The sequence below is a fragment of the Solanum verrucosum genome, unplaced genomic scaffold (assembly GCF_900185275.1).
Source record: "Solanum verrucosum unplaced genomic scaffold, falcon-dt-bn FXZP01000446.1, whole genome shotgun sequence".
Classification (NCBI taxonomy): Eukaryota; Viridiplantae; Streptophyta; class Magnoliopsida; order Solanales; family Solanaceae; genus Solanum; species Solanum verrucosum.
The window spans coordinates 1-22,166 of NW_026020482.1; the positions used below are offsets into that span (position 1 = coordinate 1).

The window sequence follows — 22,166 nt, forward strand, 5'->3', positions numbered from 1 at the left end:
TGAAGTTCGTGAATTGAAGGCTTGATGTAATCCATTTTTACATCATTCTCCCCTTCTTGAAATATCTCGCTGAACATATACCCTTCTTGAAAAGGATTCGTCCTCGAATCCATACCTTGAAAACCCTAGGGGGAGCAAACAAACAAGATCCTCATGGCATGAGGGTTAGCGTTAGCAATAACATGACGGTATAGGTGTTGTGCCTTCCATCATGTATTGACGTGTGGCTGTGTTGCCAATGCCTCCCAAGTAGTACATGACTAGCTTGCATGGGAATCACATCACAAAGTACAACATCATGATATTTCCCAATTTGGAACTTAATCAACGCATGTTCATGTACCGTCAATTCCTCCTCATTTAACCGTTGAAGTCTGTATGGCTTAGCATGCTTTAGTGGTAGGAAGGTTCAAGTAGTCCACCACAACGGTGCTAGCAAGGTTGGCACAACTTCCACTGTCAATTATCAAAGCGCATATTTGGGTCTCGATGAGGCACTTGGAGTAGAAGATATTCTCCCTTTGCTCGTGATTGATCATGGCTTTCCTAGGTATTGTTTGTGTTACCACATAAGATGGTAATGTGAACCCTGTCTCTTTGACCCAAATCTCATACTCCACATTGGTTAGTCTAGAATTTCTCTCGGATAGACGACCTCTAAACTGAACCAAGCTTCCATCCAACATACTCATTATCCGACTCTCTTCAGTAGGAGTCCTCATGGAAGATTCTACGGTAACCCTTCCCTTTGGAGGGTAGGTTTTGTTTCTGATTTCCATGGTACCTTGCAATAAGAAATACTCAACAAAAACAATAAAAAATAACGTTAGCGTTAGTGAAAATGAACTCACAATCACTCGTGTTTACACACCTTTGACTACCTTTCAAATTTGAGCGGCTAATGTTGAAGATTTCTTATACTCAGCTTATCACAAAAGAGCCAATTCTACTCTTGGTCGAAATGGAGTTTTGTTTAATGAAAAACGGACGACTCAATTAAAGCAAACGGACTTGAGTCAAGAAAGAAGTTAACTACGAAGTAAAACGAATAAAAGCACACAAAGAAAAGCCATACCAAAGAAGTGAATTTCGAAAACCTATAGGCAACGAGTAGGTACTTACTAGTTGAAAATCAGTTTAGGAATCTTGATTACGAACTAGTGTCAAAAGAAAAAAAACTAAGCATTAGAACCTTAGATGAAAAGTGTCATAAGACGAGTTTCCCATTGACAAATGGCATGTGTTCTTCTTCTAACATGAAGTTCAGATCGCCAGATTGAAGATTGACTCGCCAAACTCTACAAATGGACAAGGCAACTTGGCGATCTGGGTGGAAGTTCGGCAATGCGCCGAGTGGGTTCGATGACCACGGCTTAGATCTGGGTGGAAATTCGGCAAGGCGCCAAGTGGAATGGGCGATCCAAGTCGGGATTTGCCCTAATTCCTCAAGTTGCAACTGCAAGGCTCCGAAAATTAAACCTTGGTGGTCCCACCATCTTCCTTGGCCTTTTGTATTTACCCTTTTTTGTAAATTCTTTTTTTACAAACACTTTAACACTTTCTCGTTCTTCCTTTTTGCAATTAAACACTTTCCTTTTCAAATATTCCCTTATTGAAGATTTGAATATTCTTCAAAAACACTATTAAGATCAAAAATTAAACCCCGATGGTAATGTGAACCCTGTCTCTTTGGCCCAAATCTCATCCTCCACCTTGGTTAGTCTAGAATTTCTCTCGGATAGACGACCTCTAATCACAACCAAGCTTCCATCCAACATCCTCATTATCCGACTCTCTTCAGTAGGAGTCCTCATGGAAGATTCTAAGGTAACCTTTCCCTTTGGTAGGTAGGTTTTGTTACCGATTTCCATGGTACCCGGCAATAAGAAATATTCAACAAAAACAATAAACAACAACGTTAGCGTTAGTGAAAATGAACTCACAATCATTCGTGTTCACACACCGTTGATTACCTTTCAAATTGGCGCGGCTAATGTTGAAGATTGCTTATACTGAGCTTATCAGAAAAGAGCCAACTCTACTCTTGGTCGGAATGGATTTTTGTTTAATGAAAAACGGACGACTCAATTAAAGCAAACGGACTTGAGTCAAGAAAGAAGTTAACTACGAAGTAAAACGTATAAAAAAGCACACAAACAAAAGCAATAACAAATAAGTGAATTTCGAAAACCTATAGGCAACGAGTAGGTACTTACTAGTTGAAAATCAGTTTAGGAATCTTGATTACGAACTAGAGTCAAAAGAAAAGAAACTAAGAATTAGAACCTGAGATGAAAAGTGTGATAAGACGAGTTTCCCATTGCCAAATGGCATGTGTTCTTCTTCTAACGTGAAGTTCAGCTCGCCAGATTGAATATTGACTCGCCAAACTCTATAAACGGACAAGGCAACTTGGCGATCTGGGTGAAAGTTCGGCAATGCGCCGACTGGGTTTGGTGACCACGGCTTAGGTCGTCCAAATTTCCAGTGTCTTCATCAAAATGAGGTCCAACTCGGCAACCTAGCTGCCCAAAGGAGGAGGCGCCAAGTGGAATGGGCGATCCAAGTTGGGATTTGACCCAAATTCCTCAAGTGGCAACTGCAAGGCTCCGAAAATTAAACCTTGCTGGTCCCACCGTTTTCCTTGGCCTTTTGTATTTACCCTTTTTTGTAAATTCTTTTTTTACAAACACCTTAACACTTTCTCTTTCTTCCTTTTTGGAATTAAACACTTTCCTTTTCAAATATTCCCTTATTGAAGATTTGAATATTCTTCAAGAAAACTATGAAGATCCAAAATTAAACCCCAGAAATTTTTACCTCGGAGGTTCATGAAACATTAGGTGAATGCTCTCCTTGATATAGGGAACAAACCTCAATACTTTTTAGCACTCAATTCCTTACCAAATCTTCCAGATTTCAAAACCCACTTCGTCTTCTTCAAAGCTTCTTCAACCAACAATGGTCGAAACTTCAGTAGTGAACCAAACTTCACCAAATCTTATATCTAAACTCAAATAAGGTTAGGAAACACTAATATAACCTTAGAAACTTCAAACAAGACTCAAATCAACAAATTAGTTTTGGGGTTTTCTAGAAAACGATTTTCACCCCTATTTTTTGTAACAACCCAAGACTAGAATTCGTAGGAACAATTCTAAGCCTTGCCCATCACCAAATGATGTAATTTCTCACTAGAAGAATCACAACAAATAGTGGAAAACAAGAAACATAGAAGAAGAGACACAAGATAAGAAACAATTGGCAACTAAAGGATGTATTAAATCTAATAAACTCCAATCTAGATCCTAACAAGTACCAAATCCGGATAAATAGATAGACACAAAAGGAGGAAACAAAGAGCAACCTAAGGGTATATTAAACCCAAAATCCTCAGCTCGTTAATCCGTCAAGAAGAAGCTAACTCTTATGAATACCTCGAGGGAATCAATATCCCAAGAAACATTCGTTTCTAAACAAGGTTCAACAAAATCTTACCAAACTTTCAACACTCACACAAGGAGTTAAAGTTTACAACCACAATATTCAAAATAAATCTACCCTAAAATGAAACTCTAAAGGCCTATTTATAGTTTTAGTCATTATAACATAGATGGACAAAGGATACCCAAAATGGGCAATGGGTGAGCCACGTCGGGATCGCCTAATGAGTCGGCGATGCGCCCAATAGGTTCGGCGAGGAACTCTGCTCCTTGCCTTGGCTGGGAAGCTACTGGAACTTTGGCGGTCTGGGAACTATCACCCCAATCCACTTGGGGATGCCCAATGGTCTTCAGCTCGCCTAGTGAGCAGTTTTCCCCTCTGTAGCTCCTAGGACAGTTTGCGATATTGGGAACACTCCCAAAGGCTTTGGCAAGTCGCCGAATGTTCTCCAGCTCGTCGAATGGAGCACATTCTTCACTTGCTCTTCCTCGCTTCGTTAAGCCTTCCACGCTCCAAGCTATCATCCAGGCATGGTGTTGCCCAATTGGGAGTTCCTTCAAATGCATACGTTCCATGCAAGGCATGGAACTCCCTCTTGGCATCCATACATGCCAACAACCTCCATCCTTGTGAACACTGCATAAAAGCATTGAAGTTCGTGAATGGATAGGCTTGATGTAATCCATTTTACATCATTCTCCCCTTCTTGAAAAGGATTCTCCTCGAATCCATACCTTGAAAACCCTAGGGGGAGCAAACAAACAAGATCCTCATGGCATGAGGGTTAGCGTTAGCAATAACATGACGGTATAGGTGTTGTGCCTTCCATCATGTATTAACGCGTGGCTGTGTTGCCAAGGCCTCCCGAGTAGTACATGACTAACTTGGATGGGAATCACATCCCAAAGTACAACATCATGATATTTCCCAATTTGGAACTTAATCAACACATGTTCATGTACCCTCAATTCCTCCTCATTTAACCATTGAACTCTGTATGGCTTAGCATGCTTTAGTGTAGGAAGCTTCAGTAGTCCACCACAGCCGTGCTAGCAAGGTTGGGACAACTTCCACTGTCAATGATCAAAGCACATACTTGGCTCTGGATGAGGCACTTGGAGTAGAAGATATTCTCCCTTTGCTCGTGATTGATATCATGGCCTTCCTAGGTATAGTTTGTGTTACCACATAAGATGATAATGTGAACCCTATCTCTTTGGCCCAAATCTCATCCTCCACATTGGTCAGGCTAGAAATTCTCTCGGATAGACGACCTCTAAACTCAACAAAGCTTCCATCCAACATCCTCATTATCCCAATCTCTTCAGTAGGATCCTCATGGAATATTCTAAGGTATCCTTTCCCTTTGGTGGGTAGGTTTTATTTTCGATTTCCATGGTACCTGGCAATAAGAAATACTCAACAAAAACAATAAACAACAACATTAGCGTTAGTGAATATGAACTCACAATCACTCGTGTTTACACACCTTTGATTGTCTTTCAAATTGGCGCGGCTAATGTTGAAGATTGCTTATACTCAGCTTATTACAAAAGAGCCAATTCTACTCTTGGTCGGAATGGATTATTGTTTAATGAAAAACGGACTACTCAATTAAAGAAAACGGACTTGAGTCAAGAAAGAAGTTAACTACGAACTAAAATGAATAAAAGCACACAAAGAAAAGCAATAACAAAGAAGTGAATTTCGAAAACCAATAGTCAATGAGTAGGTACTTACAAGTTGTAAATCAGTTTAGGAATCTTGATTACGAACTAGAGTCAAAAGGAAAGAAACTAAGAATTAGAACCTGAGATGAAAAGGGTCATAAGACGAGTTTCCCATCGCCAAATGGCATGTGTTCTTCTTCTAACGTGAAGTTCAGCCCGCCAGCTTGAAGATTGACTCCCAAAACTCTACAAACAGACAAGGCAAATTGGCGATCTGGGTGGAAGTTCGCCGATGTGCTGAGTGGGTTCGGTGACCACGGCTTAGGTCGTCGAAATTTCCAGTGTCTTCCCCAAAATGAGGTCCAACTCGGCGACCTAGCTTCCCAAAGGGGTAGGCGCCATGTGGAATGGGCGATCCAAGTCGGGATTTGCCCAAATTCCTCTAGCTCCTGCAGCAAGGCTCCAAAAATTTAACCTTGGTGGTCCCACCATCTTCCTTGGCCTTTTGTATTTACCCTTTTTTGTAAATTCTTTTTCTACAAACACTTTAACACTTTCTCTTTCTTCCTTTTTTGAATTAAACACTTTCCTATTCAAATATTCCCTTATTGAAGATTTGAATATTCTTCAGGAACACTATGAAGATCCAAAATTAAACTTCGAAAATTTTTTAGCTCGGAATTTCATGAAACTTTAGGTGAATGCTCTCCTTGATATAGGGAACAAACCTCAATACTTTTTAGCACTCAATTACTTGCCAAAACTTCCAGATTTCAAAACCCACTTCGTCTTCTTCAAAGCTTCTTTAACCAACAATGGTGAAAACTTCAATAGTGAACCAAACTTCACCAAATCTCAGATCTAAACTCATATAAGGTTAGGGAACACTAATATAACCTTAGAAACTTCAAACAAGACTCAAATAAACAAAATATTTTTGGGGTTTTCTAGAAAACGTTTTTAACGCCTCTTTTTTGTAACAACCCAAGACTAGATTTCGTAGGAACGATTCTAAGCCTTGCCCTGATACCAAATGATGTAATTTCTTACTAGAAGAATCACAACAAATAACGGAAAACAAGAAACATAGAAGAAGAGACACAAGATAAGAAACAATTGGCAACTAAAGGATGTATTAAATCAAATAAACTCCAATCTAGATCCTAACAAGTACCAAATCCGGATAAATAGATAGACGCAATAGGAGGAAACAAAGTGCAACCTAAGGGTATATTAAACCCAAAGACTGACAGCTCGTTAATCCGTCAAGAAGCAGCTAATTCTTATGAAGACCTCGAGGGAATCAATATCCCAAGAAACCTTCGTTTCTAAACAAGGTTCAACAAAATCTTACCAAACTTTCAACACTCACACAAGGAGTTTATGTTTACAACCACAATATTCAAAATCAATCTACCCTAAAATGAAACTCTAAAGGCCTATTTATAGTTTTAGGCATTATTACATAGATGGCACAAAGGTGACCCAAAATGGGCCAATGGGCGAGCCACGTCGGGATCGCCTAATGACTCGGCGATGCGCCCAATAGGTTCTGCGAAGAACTCTGCTCCTTGCCTTGGCTGGGAAGCTAATGGAACTTTGGGCGGTCTGGGAACCATCGTCCCTAATCCACTTGGGGATGCCCAATGGTCTTCAGCTCGCCTAGTGAGCAGTTTTCCCCTTTGTAGCTCCTTGGGCAGTTGGCGATATTGGGAACACTCGACAAAGGGCTTTGGCGAGTCGCCGAAGTGTTCTCCAGCTCGCCGAATGGAGCACGTTCTTCACTTGCTCCTCTCGCTTCGTTTGGCCTTCCACTCTCCAAGCTATTATCCGAGCATGGTGCTGCCCAATTGGGAGTTCCTTCAAGATGCATATGTTCCCATGCAAGGCATGGAACTCCCTCCTTGGCATCCATACATGCCAAACAACCTCCATCCTTGTGAACACTCCATAAAAGCATTGAAGTTCGTGAATGGATAGGCTTGATGTAATCCATGTTACATCATTCTCCACTTCTTGAAAATGATTCGTCCTCGAATCCATACCTTGAAAACCCTAGGGGGAGCAAACAAACAAGTTCCTCATGGCATGAGGGTTAGCGTTAGCAATAACATGACGGTATAGGTGTTGTGCTTTCCATCATGTATTGACGCGTGGCTGTGTTGCCAAGGCCTCCTGAGTAGTACATGACTAGCTTGTATGGGAATCACATCGCAAAGTACAGCATCATGATATTTCCCAATTTGGAACTTAATCAACACTTGTTCATGTACCCTCAATTCCTGTTCATTTAACCATTGAACTCTGTATGGCTTAGCATGCTTTAGTCGTAGGAAGCTTCAAGTAGTCCATCACAGCCGTGCTAGCAAGGTTGGGACAACTTCCACTGTCAATGATCAAAGCACATACTTGGCTCTGGATGAGGCACTTGGAGTAGAAGATATTCTCCCTTTGGTCGTGATTGATCATGGCCTTCCTAGGTATAGTTTGTGTTACCACATAAGATGGTAATGTGAACCCTATCTCTTTGGCCCAAATCTCATCCTCCACATTGGTCAGTTTATAAATTCTCTCGGATAGACAACCTCTAAACTTAACCAAGCTTCCATCCAACATCCTCATTATCCCACTCTCTTCAGTAGGAGTCCTCATGGAATATTCTATGATAACATTTCCCTTTGGTGGGTAGGTTTTGTTTTCTATTTCCATGGTACCTAGCAATAAGAAATACTCAACAAAAACAATAAACAACAACGTTAGCGTTAGTGAATATGAACTCACAATCACTCGTGTTTACACACCTTTGATTGTCTTTCAAATTGGCGCGGCTAATGTTGAAGATTGCTTATACTCAGCTCATTACAAAAGAGCCAATTCTACTCTTGGTCGGAATGGATTTTTGTTTAATGAAAAACGGACTACTCAATTAAAGCAAACGGACTTGAGTCAAGAAAGATGTCACGCCTCAAATCCCATTAAGACGGACAGGCACTCGATGCCCTAACGGCCCGAGAGAACCAACATGTGACCTGTGCTTACTATGCATGTAACTATGAAATTTTTGTGACAACTTCCCCAGGGACACAATGATATGAACCGACATAAGTAGACCCAAAACTTATATATAAGACTTGGCCATTGAGGCCACAACTGGTTAAGATGCAACTGAACCATATACATAAGTCTACAAAGCCTCTAAAAGATAGAAACCCTTAGAGTAGGTCGGGACAGACCCCGCCTTACCCCTAGCTACGATACAATACCAAAATGAGTCTACCAAGGGCTCAGTAAAGCTCCGAAGCAACCTAGAGCTCACCAAAAGTAGCTGAGCGTCGTATGCTCCTACTGAGGAGGTCTACTAGCGAGAGTACCTGTGCCTGCAGCATGAAATGCAGCGTCCCACGCGAGGGACGTCAGTACGAAAAGTGTACTGAATATGTAAGGCAACTACATATATAAAAATAAGAGTTCAAACGAAACCATGTATCAACGTATAAGTGCATAAATCAGAATAGGAGGTTGCCTCTGTTAACTCTGGTGGGGTCGTGTATGTTACATTCTTGTCTTTACCTTTATGTGTGTTATGATCTTTATAACGCATGTGATATAAGTGACCAGCTGATCAGTGGTAGAAGAGGATGACCCATGCTAGGCATTTTAACCCCTGGGATGCGGACCTCAACATTGCACAAATCGGGATCGGCCCATGCTAGGCTTTCGCCCCTGAGCTGCCACCCTTCTATACCCATTGGGATCGGCCCATGCTAGGCTTTCGCCCCTGAGCTGCCACCCATAGTTATACAAATTGCTTCACTTAGATTCTTTAATCTTTGAGATTGTTGTTTTGATGGTCACAATCATTTTTGAGATTTGGAAATACGAAACAATAGTAGGAGACATGAAAATAATACTTTAGGACAGTAGCTACAATATAAGGAGCTATGTAACATTAATGCATTACTTGAGAGCTTGAATGACACAATTGACTTCAATTGACTATAGAGTACTGAACGTGTAACTAAGTAATTATGTACACTTAGGAGGGGGGGATATTGTTAGCTATTTGGATATCGTACGTTGCCACTATGTTTCCTTTACTAGGAATAGAACTTAGGAAATTCACTTATTGACATTAATCGCAAGTATCAGATTTCATGTCAAGGAATATGGAATCGAATCGCCCTACATACCTTATTTTCTGACCAATACCACTGTCACAATTCAACCTCCCTTCATGGATGCTAATCTACAATATAAGTCACAATTAAGCTAATGTCAGCAGCTAATCAAGGCCCTAAAAACAGTAGTTAACACTTGACGGAAAGTAGGCCTATACAACCCTTGCACCAATGGTGAACCACCACACCCTTCTTCTATACATTAATACAACTTCATACATCCTTTTCCAAGATACCCAAACAGCCCCCAACAACAATATACATAAGGCAGCCACTATCAATCCCTAAAAATCTTTCAGCATAATAGGAAAATATTAACTCAAAGATTTATCACCATCCATTAGTTCTTGATAAATATATACAAAATTCTCCACCCCAAATCTGTATTTAAAGAGAGGAAAAAATGGGCAGTAGTCTTACCTTAGTTTCTAGGAACTTATCCTCTAAAGTTGTACTCCAAGAACTGAAACTCTCCTTCAAACTTTTACTTGAAAATGGGGCAATACTCAAGGAACCAAGGTTTTCTAGGGCTGCTGATTGAAGCCAAGAGAGACCAAGAAAGAAACTTAAGAAATCTGAAAATTTTGCAAGTTAAAAATGAAGCAAAAAATCTGATCTTTATCCCTTTAAAAAGGAGGTGTAATGGCCGAATTTCTTGACTAATTTTGGCCATATATTGTCAAGTAGGTGACCCACCTACTTGGCCTTTTAACTTGGGCTTTTGGGAACTTCAACACTTGTTGGGCCCTACTCCTAATTATCCCTCTATTCATGTCAATTTGGGCCATAATTAATGCAAGTAGGTGGTCCACCTATTTGGACTTTTCACTTGGGCCTTTTTGGACTTAAGACTATTGGGCCTTGGCTGTCCATTTTTCCCTTATCCTTCTACTCAACTTGGGCCAAATTAATACAAGTAAGTGGTAGTGCATTTGGCCCAATTACCACTTTACTACCTCTAGTTTAAATACTTCCGTCGGAGCTAACTTGCAGTACACATGCTGAAACGTGCAAGGTGTTACATCACCTTGCGAGCTAGCTAGTTTAAACCAACACTAATCATATAAGAAGAACGGTCCCTCACCTATACTAGAAGGCTATGTCAAGTATCAGGTGAATAGAACTAGCGTACGCATAATACAGGTATTTACAAATGAAGTTAACTACGAAGTAAAACGAATAAAAGCACACAAAGAAAAGCAATAACAAAGAATTGAATTTCGAAAACCAATAGTCAATGAGTAGGTACTTACAAGTTGAAAATCAGTTTAGGAATCTTGATTGCGAACTAGAGTCAAAAGAAAAGAAACTAAGAATTAGAACCTGAGAAGAAAAGGGTCATAAGACGAGTTTCCCATCGCCAAATGGCATGTGTTCTTCTTCTAACGTGAAGTTCAGCTTGCCAGCTTGAACATTGACTCGCCAAACTCTACAAACAGACAAGGCAAAGTGGCGATCTGGGTGGAAGTTCGGCGATGCGCCGAGTGTGTTCGGTGACCACAACTTAGGTCGTCGAAATTTCCAGTGTCTTCCCCAAAATGTGGTCCAACTAGGCGACCTAACTTCCCAAAGGGGGAGGCGCCAAGTGGAATGGTCGATCCAAGTCGGGATTTGCCCAAATTCCTCAAGCTCCTGCTGCAAGGCTCCGAAAATTTAACCTTGGTGGTCCCACCGTCTTTCTTGGCCTTTTGTATTTACCCTTTTTTGTAAATTCTTTTTTTACAAACACTTTAACACTTTCTCTTTCTTCTTTTATGGAATTAAGCACTTTCCTTTTCAAATATTCCCTTATTGAACATTTGAATATTCTTCAAGAACACTATGAAGATCCAAAATTAAACTTCGAAAATTTTTTAGCTCGGAATTTCATGAATCTTTAGGTGAATGCTCTCCTTGATATAGGGAACAAACCTCAATACTTTTTAGCACTCAATTACTTGCCAAAACTTCCAGATTTCAAAACCCACTTCGTCTTCTTCAAAGCTTCTTCAACCAACAATGGTGAAAACTTCAATATTGAACCAAACTTCACCAAATCGCAGATCTAAACTCAAATAAGGTTAGAGAACACTAATATAACCTTAGAAACTTCAAACAAGACTCAAATAAACAAAATATTTTTGGGGTTTTCTAGAAAACGTTTTTTATCCCTTTTTTTTGTAACAACCCAAGACTAGAATTCGTAGGAACGATTCTAAGCCTTGCCCTGATACCGAATGATGTAATTTCTTAGTAGAAGAATCACAACAAATAGCGGAAAGTACCAAATCCGGATAAATAGAGAGACGCAAAAGGAGGAAACATAGTGCAACCTAAGGGTATATTAAACCCAAAGATCTCAGCTCGTTAATCCGTCAAGAAGGAGCTAATTCTTATGAAGACCTCGAGGGAATCAATATCCCAAGAAACCTTCGTTTCTAAACAAGGTTCAACAAAATCTTACCAAGCTTTCAACACTCACACAAGGAGTTTATGTTTACAACCACAATATTCAAAATCAATCTACCACAATATGCTATGTATGGCTTAGCATACTTTAGTCGTTGGAAGCTTCAAGTAGTCCACCACAGCCGTGCTAGCAAGTTTGGGACAACTTCCACTTTCAATGATCAAAGCACATACTTGGCTCTGGATGAGGCACTTGGAGTAGAAGATATTCTACCTTTGCTCGTGATTTATCATGGCCTTCCTAGGTATAGTTTGTGTTACCACATAAGATGGTAATGTGAACCCTATCTCTTTGGCCCAAATCTGATAACGATCTAGGAAGGAAAGGAATAAAGAAAGAAAGGATATGTGGATTAATATTCAAGTTATTGAAATTATGGGCAACAAGGGACTAAAACCCTCACCTCCCAATTGACTTCAACAACCTAAATTCAACCCAAAGAAGAATAATCAAATGAAACCAAGAATCACAAAGGGGTAACACTTTGATTAATCAAACACAGGAATTTAACAAGCAATCCCATGAGTTCACCCTAATTACTTACTAATTACTCACTAAGAGGATACTATAATTTGAGAGTCAATATTCAATATAGTCTAAGTCTTCCCAAAATAAAAGAGACTACTATTTATACTAAAAAAATAAACAAGACACTTTTTGACAAGTTTACCCTTAATGAGATAAGGGCCTTGTTTGGTTGCCTTCTTTTGTGAATTGTTGAATTTATGAAATGGTCATTTCCACACATGGCCTCTTTCCTTCTTCCTTCTCATTTTGATGGACCTTACACACATTGTATGTTTTTCTTTGGTGACCTTCAAGCCCCTCTAATGCTTCCCTTTTCATGAACATTGCTTATATGCCACTCATGTTAGTGTCATCCATGCTTCCCATGTTATCATCCTCCCCTTCTTGAAAATGATTCGTCCTCGAATCCAAAGGATCACCTACAACACAAGGAGACAAATCACTAACATTGAAAACATTATGAACATTATACTCACTTGGTAGGTCAATCATGTAAGCATTGTCATTGATTCTCTTGAGTACTTTGAAGGGTCCATCCCCTCTTGGGCTTAGCTTCCCTTTTCGTACTTGTGGAAACCTCTCCTTTCGGAAATGCACCCACATCCAATCATCTGGATCGAAGATCATTTCCTTTCTCCCTCGATTCTTTCGAATGGCCACCTTTGAATTTTGTTCTTTTCAATGGCCTCTTTGACCTTGGCATGAATGTTCATCATCTCCTTTGCCCTTTTCTTGGCATCTAGGCTCACAACAACATCGCTAGACAAAGGAATCATGGTTAATGGAAACAAAGGTTTAAAACCATAACATGCCTCAAATGGAGACATTCCAATAGAGGAGTGGAAAGACCGATTATATGCAAATTCACTCAAGGGTAAACGGTCTTCCCAAGTAGTTGGGGTTCCTCTAATCATGCATCGAAGCATGCTTCCAAGAGTCCGGTTGACTACTTCGGTTTGTCCATCCGTTTAAGGATGGCAATAAGTAGAGAACATAAGTTTGGTACCAAGTGTACCCCATAGACTCTTCCAAAAATGACTAAGAAACTTGGAGTCCCTATCACTAAAAATGGTTTGAGGGACTCCATGCAATTTAAGCACATTGATAACAAACAAAGATGCTACATGGGATGCATCATCACATTTATGGCATGGAATAAAATGAGCCATTTTAGAAAATCTATCCACTACCACAAATATACTATCATGTCCTCTTTTAGTCCTAGGAAGTCCCAACACAAAGTCCATAGAAATATCCATCCACGGACCATTTGGAGTAGGAAGAGGAGTATACTTACCTTGGGGCCTAGTCGTGGATTTGGCTTGCTTGCATTCTAGACATTGTCCACAAATCATCTCCACATCATGCTTCATCTTGGGCCAAAAGAACTGCTCCTTAAGAATATCAAGTGTTTTTGGTACCCCAAAGTGTCCGATCAAACCACCACTATAGCCTCCTTGACAAATAACTCTCTCCATGAGCTCATGGGCACACATGCTCGGCCATCTTTGAAAAAGAAACCATCAACCAATTGGTACCTATCAACTCGCTTCCCTTGACTAAGATTATCAAAGGTATCTTTAAAGTCGGAATCCATAGAATAGAATCCCTTTAAGCTTTCAAACCTCATCATTCTAGAAACTAAGGTATGACCAATACAAACCTTCGTGATAGAGCATCCGCTACCATATTTTCCTTGCCTTGCTTGTAGTTGATCACATATGGAAAGGTTTCAATGAATTCAACCCACTTAGCATGTCGCTGGTTCAACTTGGATTGCCCCTTGAGATGCTTCAAAGACTCATGATCGGTCCTTATAACGAACTCTTTGTGCCACAAGTAGTGTTGCCAATGAGCCAACACTCGCACAAGTGCATACAATTCCTTGTCATAAGTTGAGTACTTGAGTGTAGCTCCCTTTAACTTTTCACTAAAGAAAGCTAATGGTTTTCCTTCTTGCATCAACACACCACCTATACCAACACCCCATACGAAAGGTACATCTTTCTTGATCAGTTCGGTCAAAGGAGCAGCAATTGAACTAAAGCCCTTCACAAATCGCCGATAAAAACTTGCTAACCCATGAAAACTTCTTACCTCAGTTGCACTGGTTTGGGTCGGCCAAGTCTTGATGGACTCCACCTTCTCGTCATCAACCTCAATCCCATTTGCACTAACCACAAAACCCAAAAACACAACTTTATCAACACAAAATGAACATTTCTTGAAATTAGCAAAGAGACGCTCTCGTAGTAGGACATCAAACACTTGTTTCAAATGGGATACATGTTCCTCCATTGTCTTACTATACACAAGTATGTCATCAAAATACACCACAACAAACTTGTTGATGAAAGGTTTAAGAACATGGTTCATCAATCTCATGAAAGTGCTTGGGGCATTCGTCAATCCAAATGGCATCACAAGCCATTCATACAGCCCAAACTTTGTCTTGAAGGCCGTCTTCCACTCATCACCCGGTTTCATACGAATTTGATGATACCCACTTCGAAGGTCAATCTTGGAGAAAATAATAGAACCACATAGCTCATTAAGCATATCATCAAGTCGAGGAATGGGATGTCGATACTTCATCGTGATATTATTTACGGCTCTACAATCAATACACATTCTCCAAGTGCCATCCTTTTAGGGAACAAGAATTACCGGTATGGCACAAGGACTTAGGCTTTCTTTGATCAACCCCTTCTCAAGAAGCTCTTCCACTTGCCTTGATAGCTCTTTGGTTTCTACAGGGTTACTCCTATAAGCTGGACGATTGGGGATTTGTGAACCCGGTATAAAATCTATTTGGTGCTCGATTCCCCTCAAGGGTGGTAATCCAGCGGGCATCTCATCTGGAAATAGCTCATCATAGCCCTGCAAAAGAGAAGAAATAATACTAGGCAAAGTGCTAGTATCTTGGTTAGCATGTAACAAAAGGTTGGTGTTGACAAGGCACACTAGAAAGCATTCCTCATCCACACCCTTTAAACACTTGCTTGGCTTTGCTATCATGCACAAGTTCTTATTATTTTTAACCAGGGCACTCCCCTCCTTTGGAACGATGGTGGAACTTTCACCCTCACCTTTTGCCGCCTCATCTTCTATTCTCTCCCGAAGCTCCTTCATAGCCCGATAGTCCTCACTCACTTGATATGGAGCGAGGTGCAAGCACATACTTTTTACCTTCAATCACAAAAGTGTATTTGTTGGATCTCCCTTGGTGCACAACATCTCTATCAAATTGTCAAGGTCTCCCCAACAGTAGGTGACATGCCAACATGGGAACCACATCTCTAAACCGAATACTTGCTTGTTTGAGGACCTTCATCTCTCCACTCTCGTTGAGCCATTGTAGCTTATAAGGATTGGGTTGCTTGCTGGTTTGTATTTTCATACGCTCCACCAAGGAACTACTCACCACATTGGTGCAACTCCCGCTATCAATGATTAAAGAACACACTTTATCTTGGATTTTGCACCTAGCATGAAATAGATTCTCCCTTTGGTCAAGTTCTTCTTTTGCAAGGGCTCCCATAATTCTTCTCACAACACACGAAAGATTGACATTCATGTTCAAGTCTTCATCATCATCAAGCAAAGACTTTCCCTTCTTCATGAAGCAAACAAAATTCACCCTCTCGTCCAACCTTTCTTCTTCATCCCCTTAAGAACCTTCCTCTCCTTCACCCCTATCTCCCTCTCCCTCATTTTTTTCTTCACCCTCATCTTCATCTTCAGTCTTATATCCATCATGAAGAGCAACAATTGTTCTCCTATTTGGACACTCACTAGCAACATGTCCCCTCCCTTAGCATCTAAAGCATTGAATTGTAGAGGGTCGAGGAAAGTTAGGTTTAACATAGTTACCTCCTTGTGGTTGCTCACTTGCCTTGGATTTGTAATCAAGCTTGACTTGGGCAACTTGACCTCCACCTTTAGGTTGCTCCCTAGAGGATGTCGTCTTCCAATTATCTCTACCTTTGCTCCATGTGGAAGTTAAAGAACTTTTGGCCTTGTATGACTTTTCTTCTTCAAATCTGCTTCTACCTTTGAGGCATCATGGAAAGCCGCTTTAAGAGTCTCATAGTGCTTAAGCTTCAAGGGCTTCAAGATATCATACCTCGAGTTTGCCACGAATCGTATCACCGTACATTCCATATTCTCTTCAATTTTAGACTTCATCCGCAAGTTCTCAAACTCATCATAATATTCTTCCACAGTTTTGGTACCTTGCCTCAACATGTACACCTTCTTGAGCACCTCTTGGTAGTAATTTGGAGTCAAGTATCTCAACTCCATAAGTGCAATCAACTCTTGCCAAGTAGGTAACTCGTAGTTATGAAGGCTCTCCCTTTCCCTCCTCTTGGACTCCCACCAGGTTGATGCGTACCCCTCAAATTGTGTGAGAGCATACTTCGCCTTCAAAGTTTCTGAGATATTATTTGTGAGAAATATTCGCTCACTTTGAATTTTCCACTCCAACAACTCATCGGGGTCACTACTTCCTTTGAACCTTGGAAGTGTGACCTTGATAGTGTTCAAGCCCCTATCTTGATGATCATTCCTCTCCCTAAACATATGTAACGTCCCATATTTTGCATATACTAGTTCTATGTGAGTAGTGAGGGTTTGAAATAGGTTTGACAATATTCGAAAGAGGCTTGAGGCTAAATAGAGTAAGTAAAGTATAATTTGTCATAGTAATCAACCTACTTGCTTAAGCTACTGATTTGGATATCTTACGTAATTAAGTTACTCACGTACATGTGTAACTTACGTAGAAAGGATGACATAGGTTCTTAATGGTAGATTAACTCCTGACCTACTTAAATAAGTGGTAAGTAGGTGATACACCTACTTCGGAAATATGTGGACTGCAATTTAAAAGAAAAGGGCAACTAGGTGATGCAGCTACTTAAAGAACTTGTGGCAGAAATTAAGGGAGTGATGTACCTGCTTACTTAAAGTGAGGGACTAGATATTTCTACATTTTTCTTAATGTAAAAACGTCCATAACGGACCCTTAAGAGAATGAAATTCATTTCATATATCTCTCACTTGTTCTACAGCAATTTACTCCCAAAAAGAAACCCTAGAAGCTCCAAAGTGCTGGCCTGCAAGTTCACCATTAAAAATCTGAGAAAACCCTTTATTTTTCAAGTACAAGTTGGTGTAACATCTCCCATCTTAAGAAATTCAAGAGGAGGAACTGATTTCACCTTAAGGTAAGGCTACTGCCATATGTTAATTTTTTTCATCCCTCTTTTGTGCTTGAATCGGTTAGGGGATTTGGTATGTGTTAATGAGCTGAGAATTGTTCCTTTTACATGTTGTGAGATTGAGGAATGTTCTGGTTGATTGTGCATGTTGGGACAACCATGGAGGGGAGTCCCCTTTAACTCAATTGTTAGCCCATTTGAGCATTTTAAATGTAATGTTAGTTGGATGCTCAAGGGACAGTGGTCGGAAACCGTGAGTTCATATTGCTACTGCCACATTCTGATGTTTAAAAATTGATTTGTGTATAGTAACATAAGGAGGCATATGCAGAAGTCATGAGAACTTGTTAAAGGATAAAACGGTAAAGGGTGCAGTAACGTACCATCTAATTGGGCGTTGCATGAGCTTGCTGCCTGCAACCCCTTTATGTACTGTTTTGCATATGTTATAAAGCCCGAGGAGTTTCAGGGGACCTTATTAGAAGGTCGGTATATGACGTTATTAAAAGAGAAGGGGTGGAATGCATACCATCGGTTTGATAAGTTTAAGTAGCCCATTCTGTTGGTTAGCTACTAATATTAGTTGTGTTACTTATTTCATTTTAGATTAATAATCGGAAAGGAAGGAGGTTAATTCGTTGTACTATCTGAGTGGTACAGCAAGGTATGTAAGGCTATTCGATTCTATATTATTTGGCATGAACTCTGCTTGTGTCACTGGTACAAGTGAGCTTCCTAAGTGCTCTTTCAAGTAAAAGACACTTAGTGGCAGCGTACAATCCCAAACACAGCTAACAATAGTTCCCCTCTCCTTAGTGTGTCGAATTGCTTCAATATATGTGCATCTTTACTTTTCCAAGTATTGGTATGAGAATAAGGGTAATTTCAGCAGTAGCTTTGTGATTCCTCCTGTCAATCAAATGAGGTCCATTGTGTCATTTGAGCTCTTATGTAATTCATTAGTGTTACATTTCCATCTTGTGTTATTGTTATTGCCCTAAGTGCATATTCACATGTTTCCTACTACTGATCCACAGTTCTGATGCTCTAAAATAATTATGACCACCAAAATAACAATCTCAAAGATTAAAGAAACTATATGAAGCGGTATATGTGTAAGGGTGGCAGCCCAGGGGCAAAAGCCTAGCATTGGTCGATCCCAATTTGTGTATAAGGGTGGCAGCCTAGGGGCGAAAGCCTAGCATGGGTCGATCCCAAATTTATATATTTGAGGACAGCATCTCAGGGGTTAAAATGCCTACCATGGGTCATCCTCTTTTACCACTGATCAATTGGTTATTTGTATCACATGCTTTACAGAGATCGCAATGTAAAGAAAATTTACAGATAAGAATATAATGTACATGATCCCACAACAGCAACCAGGGTGGTCTTTAATCTAATCTATGCAGTTACATATTGATACTTGATTTCAATTGAGCTCTTGTTTACATATGTTATTGCTTTACATATTCAGTACATTCTTCGTACTGACGTCCCTCTCGGGGGACGCTGCATTTCATGCTGCAGCCACAGGTACTCCAGCTTGTAGACGTCCCCAATATAGGAGCGCAGGACACTCAGCTGCTATTGGTAATCTCCAAGTTGATTCGGGGCTTAATCGAGTCTTTGGCATCTATTTTGTTACCGTATAGTAGTTAAGGGTAAGGCGGGGCCTTGTCCCAGTTGTCTATCTTGTAGAGGCTTTGTAGACTAATGTATAAAGTTTGGTTGTGTCTTGTCTCTTAACAATTGTGGCCTCCACGGCCAAGTGTTGTACATAAATTTTAGGCCTGTCTATATGTCTTTTATCACTACAGGGCATATAAGCTTGTCATAGCTTCATAGTTATCATAGTTAAATGCATGGTAAGTACTAGTTGTAAGTTGGTTCTCCCGGACCAATTAGACATCGGGTGCCTGTCCGTCTTAATCAGATCTGAGGCGTGACAAAAGTGGTATCAGAGCAGGTCATTATAGGGAGTCTACAAAGCCGTGTCTATGTAGAGTCTTGCTTATGGATGTGTTGTGCACCACATCTATAAACAGGAGGCTACGGGACATGTAGGAGTTGTTTCTGTTGTTTCATCTTCTAGATCGTGCGATAGAGCCATATTGTAGGTGGATTATATCTAACCTCTAAATTGTTTTATTATAGCAAAATGCCGGTTACGAGAAGGAGTAAAAATACAGGCAAGCAAATAGATGTGGCTGCCGGAGAAGAGAGTAGCCAATCATTACCTAGACAAGCTGATCAAAGTGAGGCTCAAAATGAGTCTCTATCACAGACTTCCCCGACTCCTCCATCTCCAGATGATTTAAGGAGGGAAGCAGCACCTCGAGAACCCCCTATTAATACTACTGAGCAAGAATTAAAGAATGCAGTCCAATTATTGACTCGTATAAATGCTGGCCAAGGGCAAAGGCAAGAAGGTCCAATTGCAGGTACAAGTGGTGCAGATAGGGTTGCTAGTACGCGAATACGTGATTTTCTTAATTTGGACCCTCCATCATTCACCGGGTCAGATCCTAAAGAAGATCCGCAAGACTTTATTGATCATATTCAACGAACTTTGGATGTTATGCATGTAAGTGGTAAAGAAGCAGTTGAGCTAGCAACATATAGACTCAGGGGTATGGCTATATTATGGTATGAAGCTTGGAAGCAATCAACGGTTACAGATGCACCTTTAGCTAGTTGGAAAGAGTTTTAAAAGGCATTTCTTGACCATTATCTGCCATTGGAGATCCGAGAGGCCCGTGCTGATCAGTTTTTAAATCTCCACCAAGGGAATATGAGCGTGAGGGAGTACAGTCTCAAGTTTAATTCTTTATCCAGGTATGCTCCTAATGTAGTGTCTACTATGGAGGATAGAGTTCATCGATATGTGGATAGATTAGATTCATATTTGGTTAGAGATGGTACCATTGCTTCTTTGAATAAAGACATGGATATAGCGAGGATGCAAGCTTTTGCACAAAAGTTGGAGGATCAAAGGCAAAGTAGAAGGGCACAAGAGTCGGAAAGAGAGCAGTCCAAGAAGGCCAAATCTACGGGGCAGTTTACCCAATCTCAAGGTGAGTTGAAGCCTCGGTTTTCTAATAGACCGCCTAGGCCATCATTTTCCTACTCTACAGGTAGTGCTCCACCCCGAGGGTCTAGGGGCGATCAGTTTGGGCAAAGAGGTGAAAGCCAAAGCTCAAGAACAGCGGGGCACCACGAGCAGGGAATTATGAGCCAATCAAGACCTCCTCGACAACTTTGTATACAATGCGGGAGAAATCACCTAGGCACATGTAGGTTTGGGACAGATGCTTGTTTTTGGTGTGGTACACTGGGACACATGATGAGAAATTGCCCTCAAAGGGGCATGGGTGGTATGGCACAACCTGCTGGATCGATTGTTGCATCGTCTTCATCAGTTCCTTCTTTAGGCAGGGGTGCACAAATGCCTGCAGGTCGTGGTAGAGGTGTTAGAGGGGCAGCTAGTTTTAGTGGAGTACAGAATCGCACGTATGCCCTAGGGAATCGACAAAAATTGGAGGCTTCACCGGATGTGGTTACAGGTACATTATCCATCTTTTCACATATTGTATACACATTAATTGATCCGGGGTCTACACTATCATATGTCACTCCATTGATTGCTGCAAAGTTCAAAAGAACACCAGAATTATTGGTTAAACCAATTGAAGTGTCTACACCGATTGGTGAATCTATTATAGTTAGAAGAGTCTATCGAAAGTGCATAGTAATTGTTTGTGGTCGTAATACATTAGCTGACCTTGTTGAACTAGAAATGGTTGCTTTAGTGGTAGGAAGCTTCAAGTAGTCCACCACAGCCGTGCTAGCAAGGTTGGGACAACTTCCACTGTCAATGATCAAGGCACATACTTGTCTCTGGATGAGGCACTTGGAGTAGAAGATATTCGCCCTTTGCTCATGATTGATCATGGCCTTCCTAGGTATAGTTTGTGTTACCACATAAGATGGTAATGTGAACCCTATCTCTTTGGCCCAAATCTCATCCTCCACATTGGTCAGTCTAGAAATTCTCTCAGATAGACGACCTCTAAACTCAAGCAAGCTTCCATCCAACATCCTTATTATCCGACTCTCTTCAATAGGAGTCCTCATGGAAGATTCTAAGGTAACCTTTCCCTTTGGTGGGTAGGTTTTGTTTCCGATTTCCATGCTACCTAGCAATAAGAAATATACAACAAAAACAATAAACAACAACGTTAGAGTTAGTGAAAATTGCTCGTGTTTACACACCTTTGATTGTCTTTCAAATTGGCGCGATTAATGTTGAAGATTTCTTATACTCAGCTTATTACAAAAGAGCCAATTCAACTCTCGGTCGGAATGGATTTTAGTTTAATGAAAATCGGACTACTCAATTAAAGCTAACGGACTTGAGTCAAGAAAGAAGTTAACTACGAAGTAAAACGAATAAAAGCACACAAAGAAAAGTAATAACAAAGAAGTGAATTTCGAAAACCAATAGTCAATGAGTAGGTACTTACAAGTTGAAAATCAGTTTAGGAATCTTGATTACGAACTAGAGTCAAAAGAAAAGAAACTAAGAATTAGAACCTGAGATGAAAAGGGTCATAAGACGAGTTTCCCATCGCCAAATGGCATGTGTTCTTCTTCTAACGTGAAGTTCAGC

The 22,166-nt window shown here is 40.5% G+C and overlaps 1 pseudogene; it reads right to left on the reverse strand.

Annotated features, from left to right (window-relative positions):
- Nucleotides 1–7,427: 7,427 nt before the first annotated feature.
- On the reverse strand, nt 7,428–15,401 carry LOC125809505 (uncharacterized; annotated as a pseudogene).
- Nucleotides 15,402–22,166: the final 6,765 nt, after the last annotated feature.